The 6000-nt window shown below is 50.7% G+C and overlaps 1 protein-coding gene across 1 annotated transcript in view; it reads left to right on the top strand.

Moving 5' to 3' along the window:
* Window positions 1-682: 682 nt before the first annotated feature.
* The window catches only part of ADGRG4 (adhesion G protein-coupled receptor G4), a 1454718-nt gene continuing 1449400 nt past the window's right edge, over window positions 683-6000 (top strand). Inside the window, exon 1 of the mRNA XM_086918649.1 lies at window positions 683-930. The gene's annotated coding sequence lies outside the window, so the exon portion shown is untranslated. The remainder of the gene's footprint in view (window positions 931-6000) is intronic.

The raw sequence follows: 6000 nt of genomic DNA, 5'->3' as shown, positions 1-6000 counted from the left end.
ACTATCTTAAGCAAATGCAGAATTTCATTCAGATCTGTTGACAGGAGACAAAGTTGCAGGCAGATCAAAAAATGTATTTTAAATTTTCTATTTAGAAATGTAGTCCGAGCGCCGGGCCCTGGAAAGAGCTTGGCCTGGTGCACAATGCCCACACTTTCCCCACTGCTCTAACAAAATGCAATAACATCAGACGAACTTGCTTATGCTCCCCTCCTTGAGAATCAACAAGTCAAAAAGGGCACCCTGACTCTGAAAGTACTATCTGTCCACGCAAATTATATAAAGACGCCATACTAATGTTCATAACATAATTCAGCATAGTCGTGGTTCCTAAATGTGCACACATGGACTTTAAAACGAAAAGATTGGGAAAAACAATACAAAAACAACCGAAAAAAAGTATTAAAAATAATTTACTATAATATACATGTAAATTTTAGATACAGTCATGCAGCATACATGTGCGTGAAATAGTCGAACCTTGTTTGCATGCTGATTTCCCTATGTCCATAGGTACCTCGTTGTATATCTACCATATGAATGTTATCTCTCGGAAAAGGGACATGTCAGCTTCAACTTAGGTGACTTCGTCACAGTGCTATTGAAATGTGGAAGTGCCTGTTTGTTCATCTGTAATATTTCAAACGAGATTATAAATAAGGCTCTGCGGCCCCCGCCGTCTCACTGCTGTTGATCGTTAACAGGACCCGTACTTTGCTCTCCTATTTGCACCTTCGAGCCGGCTCATAAAGGGTGCATGTGAAAAGCTCCAGAGGCCATGAGCAGCGCGGGCACCTCGTTGTCGGTGGGAAGATGGGCTGCATCAGACTGTGCATTTACTTCTAAGCACTGAGATTACGTTTCGTGGAAGTTTCTAGAACAAGATTTTATCAGGACATTCGCAAGCATCCGTTTGCTGCCAAGTGATAGGTGAGTTGTTAGCCAATCGATGGCATTTACATAACGTTTATTTTTTCCCCAGTGTGAAGTGTTTCGCTGTGACGTGCCTCAACTTTAGTTAGTGGAATATTATGTTCTTCCCGTATTCTGTTGTCGTTGCCAGGCCCGTGATGAAGCTGCTTCTGAGACACGCAGATGTAGAGTCAGGAACTGTAAAACACAGACCCTTGGCATGGATGCGATGTATGTGGGAGTAGCTGTGGTCCAGCAGTATGGATGCTGACACTCGTGTATAGCCCTGGCTTCGCATATTCTACACACAGCTTAGTGCTGGACCAATCACTTGCTTCACGCACGTCTAAATGTGTGAAACGAAAAAGACACCGCCTCGAGTATGTAAACGCCATATGAAGACCTGGCTGTAGTATCCTACTACAAATGATACACAGACACGGTGATATCTATTCAACCCCATTTATTAATGCGTCTACTCAGTTCCCCGTCCCTACTCTAACTAACTCCTTCCTGTCCTGTCCCCACCTCTTCCCCTCTGCCCACCTAGCTCCGCCCACCCCAGCTACTGGACTGCTAACTCCTTTACATCTCCCCCTTTCTTAATAAGGTAACAAACGAGAGGTAGATTAGCCCATCTCTACGATCAGTCTCTTCGGAGGCTGCACGTGACGCCGAGGTCTCGCTGGTGTGGACACAGTGTTCTCAGTGGATGGTTCCTTCACCGATGAAGGTCCAGTGTCGGGTGCGACAAACTCAGGATTTTATCGACCCTCAGGCATGGGGGTTGGGGATATGCTTTCATGGTCTGCAGGAGGACATTTCTTGAAGTGAGAGGCATTGCGAGTGACTCGCCGATTTTCTGATTCCGCGGTCACCATGGTGCCCTTTTGTTGTACAATCGTGAGAGGCTCGTCCTTGAAGTGACAGTCAGTCTTCTGGCGCTGTTCTTGCTTGACAAGGACTTTGTCGCCTTCCTTCAGGGAGGGCGACCGGGCTCTTCGCCTGTGGTCAGCGTATTCCTTCATTTTCTCTTTTCGGCGCTGATCAGTTGCGGCCATGTCTCTGTGTTGTTGATCCGAAAGGGGGTTCCTCAGTGCTCCGTCCCATGTTGGGATCCGATTTCTCATTGTCCTCCCAAGCATGAGAGTGGCAGGGCACTGGCCCGTTGTGGAGTGTGGAGTGGTTCTATAGGCGCAGAGGACTTCATTCAATGCTGACTTCAAATCTTTCTTTTCGGCTGTGGCTTGCTGGAAGGTTCTCTTGATGGTGGACATGAATCTTTCCACGGTGCCGTTGGCTTGGGGCCAGAGTGGTGTGACCTTGCGGTGTTGAAAGTCCATGTGCTTCGCAAAGTCGCTGAATTCATGACAGTTGAATGGTGGCCCGTTGTCTGTCTTGATGACCTTGGGGACGCCCCATGTCGCGAAGGTTTCTTCAAGTACCTTGAGGGTGCAGGCGGCACTGGTGGATGATATGAACTGGGCCACTGGGAATCTGGAGTACTCATCCATGATGACAACTACGTACTTCCCTGATTGCAGGGGTCCATAAAAGTCCATGGCAACTTCCTGCCACACCCCATCGGGCAGTGGGGTCATCTGCAGAGGCGCGGGTGGGTTGCTGTGGCTGGTCAGTTGGCAGGGATGACAATCTTTTAATGTGTCTTCGACCATCTGGTCGAGGGCTGGAAACCATACACGCTCTCTCAGTGCTCTTTTGGTGGATACAACCCCTCGGTGGCCTTCGTGCGCGAGGTCGATTACTCCTTGTCTCAGTGTCGCCGGGATAACCAGTCTGTGATCTCTCAAGAGGAGGCCTTCATCAGTTACAGAGAGTTCGTCAGCGACATGTCGGAAGGCCTGGAGTTCTTTTTTGATGGCGGGGTCTTCCTCTTCCTCCTGAGGGTGGTACCTCCACCTGTTGGACTGTATACGCTTCAGTACTGTCTGTAAGACGTTGTCTTGGTTGGTTGCTTCCCGAATGGTGTGCATGGGAATAGCCGGTGGACGAGCGTGACCAGTCACAAAGTGAATGTATTCTTCCGCTATGGAAGGCGTAGTCTCTGAGGATTCTCGGGGGTGGCGGGACATATAGTCGGCTGGATTCTCCGCCTTCCCCGGTTTGTGGACGATTGTGAAAGTGTACTCTTGTAGCCGTAGACCCCACCTTTCAATTCTGGGGGGCATCTTGCATTTGGGGTTCCCGTAGATTGTGACAAGTGCCTGATGGTCGGTTATGAGCGTGAAGTGTTTCCCATATACAAAGATGTGGAAGTGCTCACATGCCCACACAACAGCCAGGCTCTCCTTCTCAGGTTGGGAATATTTCTTTTCGGGGTCAGTCAGGCTCCGACTGGCATAGGCGATGATCCGCCTCTGGTCTGATTCATTGTCATACTGAGCCAGGATGGCTCCTAAGCCTACGGGGCTTGCGTCCACAGTGATTTCCGTTTTCCTCCTGGGGTTGAAATAGGAGAGGCAGTCGGCCGATTCCACGGCGCGTTTGATGTCAACGAAGGCACGCTCACATTCCGGGGTCCAATCAAAAGGCTGACCAGCTTTTGTGAGGAGCCTCAGTGGGTGACTTACAGTGGCGTAATAACGAATGTAGCGGGCACAGTAGCTCGCCATTCCTAGGAAGGAGCGTAGGTCGTTGACGTCAGCTGGGCTCACGGTGTTGTTGAGCATGGCAATCTTGTCAGGGTCCGGTTTCATGCCACTGGACGAGAAGATGTGACCGAAGAATTTCAAGGTGGATTGATGAAACTCACATTTTCCTTTGTTGAGAGTCAAGTTGGCGTCCATCAAGGCGTGGCAGACGCGGTCAAGGGCGATGTCGTGTTCTCGCATGTCAGCACCGTAGACCAAGATATCGTCACTATAGTTGAGGGCGTTGGGTATGTGGTGGATGACCAGACGTATTGCCTCTTGGAAAATTTCGGCAGCCGATGAGACGCCAAAGCTGAGTCGTTTATAGTGGAATAGACCAAGGTGCGTAGCAAAAGTAGTGATGGAGCGAGAACCGACATCCAGTTTGAGCTGATGATAGCCCTTGTTCAGGTCCAGTTTGGAAAACACTTTCGCCCCATTGAGCGCCGTGATCATGTCACTCAAATGCGGGCCGGGATGTCTCTCCCGTTCGATGGCCGTGTTCGGCAGGCGCATGTCCACGCAAAGACGGACTTTGTTGGGGGTCCCTTTCTTGGGGACGATGACCACCGGGGACACCCAGGGAGTGGGGCCTTCAGTGCGCTCTATGATGTCAGCGTCCAAGAGTTCCTGCAGTTCATGTTCAACAGCAGATTGTAAGTGGAAGGGCACCCGCCTTGGATGCTGGGCCACCGGCTTGACCTGTTCATTTATGTGGAGGTGGATTTGCCTGCCTTTCAATTTGCCCAGGCCCTGGAACAGTGATGGGAATTTCACAACATAGTCTGAGCTGTCATTCACGTTGAAAAGGATATGGACCAAATGAAGGCGTTCGGCGGTGGGGAGGCTCAGCAGACAGTCGGCATCAGGTCCTTTGATGGCGTGGATGACCGCTGGAATGGAGATGTCGCCATGCGTGAGGGTGGTGTCAAACTTGCCTAGGCAGGGGAGCGGTTTCCTCGACATCCAGGTGTACACGCGGACTGGCGCGAAGCGCAAATGAGGTTTCGGGTCCATGCGCTCATGTTCAGCAACTGATATGTAGTTGAGCGACGCACCGCTGTCCATCACGAATTTGGCTGCATGGTTGCCCACCTTGATGTTGAGACGTGGGTATCGTTTGAGCTGATCGTTGTCAGCGATGTTGATGTACTCGGTAGTGTAGGAGGACCTCCTGGACGAGGACGATCTTGATTCCCTTGACGGAGAACGACGGTCCCATCTGGAGCGTCGAGATTCATGGCTGGAGTGTGAAGACGCGGGAGATCGAGTGGGCGTCCTCTGAACCGCTCTGACGTGGTGGCGTTTGGTCTCAGATCGTGAAGGACGCTGCTGGCTATCACGCCCGTCATTGTCACTGCGCCTTTCCCTGTGGTATTCTCCACACATGGCCTCAAAATGGTTGGACCGTCCACATTTTCTGCAGCGTTGGCCCATGGCAGGGCAGGAGTCGATGTGGGGGTAGTCGTATCCGCATCTGAAACACAGCCTGGTGCGGTCGGGTCGCCGATCCCTCCTCTCAGGATCTTTCCTTCTGTAGTCCGGGCGTCGCCTGGGTGAAAATCTGGATCGCCGTGACCTGTCACGCGGGTTGCGTCTGCTGTTGTCACGATGATCTTGTCTTCCATGTCGTCGGTCAGAGACACGGTTGGCATGTTCATTGCTGGTACTGGGTTTAGTCTCGATGTCCGCCGCATTTTCTTCATCCTGGTCGTACAACCGGGAGTTCTCCTCAATTTCTGCGAGTTCTTGCGGTTTCCTTAGCAGTCGCCGTCTCAGCGACTCTGAGTGACAGCCAGAGATTATTTGGGATTTGATGGCCGCATCAGGCGAGAAGTTTGTGAAGTCACAGTATTGAGACTGTCATCGCAGTCGATGAATGAAGGAGCTCAGTGCTTCTTCCTTGCCCTGACGCTGCTGGTGAAACTTGTGTCGCTCGTAGTCGACGTTTCTCTTGTGCAGAAAACGGTTGTTTAGCACATCTCTCACTTTGGCATAGGTATCGCCATCTGTGGTCGGGATCTCTCGCACAATCTTGCTTATCTCACGCCCCCCTAGGTTGCGGAGGGCTATTATTTTGTCCTTTTCTGGCTCTATTTTGGACCCTTCAATATAGTCCTCAAAGTCCTCAAGCCACTCTTGCCATTTTAGGCCCATGCTGCTTCCAGTTGTAACGGTTAATGGCTCCGGAGCTCGTAGGTGTGTTCCACCTTTGACTTCCTTTTGCGCACCCGCAGGGGGGTTAGACATCTTGACAGTGGGTTTTCAGTGCTTTTTTTTTCTACCAATGCTTGTTGTGGTCTTTGTCTGTGTCGATGCTTTGTTTCTCTGTTCTTGCCAATGCTTGTTCACTTTTGCCAATGTTTGTTCACTTTGCCAATGCTTGTTCACTTTTGCCAATGCTTGTTCACTTCTGCCAATGCTTGTTTACTTTTGC

The sequence above is a fragment of the Lissotriton vulgaris genome, chromosome 4_1, assembly GCF_964263255.1.
Source record: "Lissotriton vulgaris chromosome 4_1, aLisVul1.2, whole genome shotgun sequence".
Classification (NCBI taxonomy): domain Eukaryota; kingdom Metazoa; phylum Chordata; class Amphibia; order Caudata; family Salamandridae; genus Lissotriton; species Lissotriton vulgaris.
Note: the sequence above shows the minus strand (reverse complement) of the source record. Positions and strands in the feature narration are given on the sequence as shown.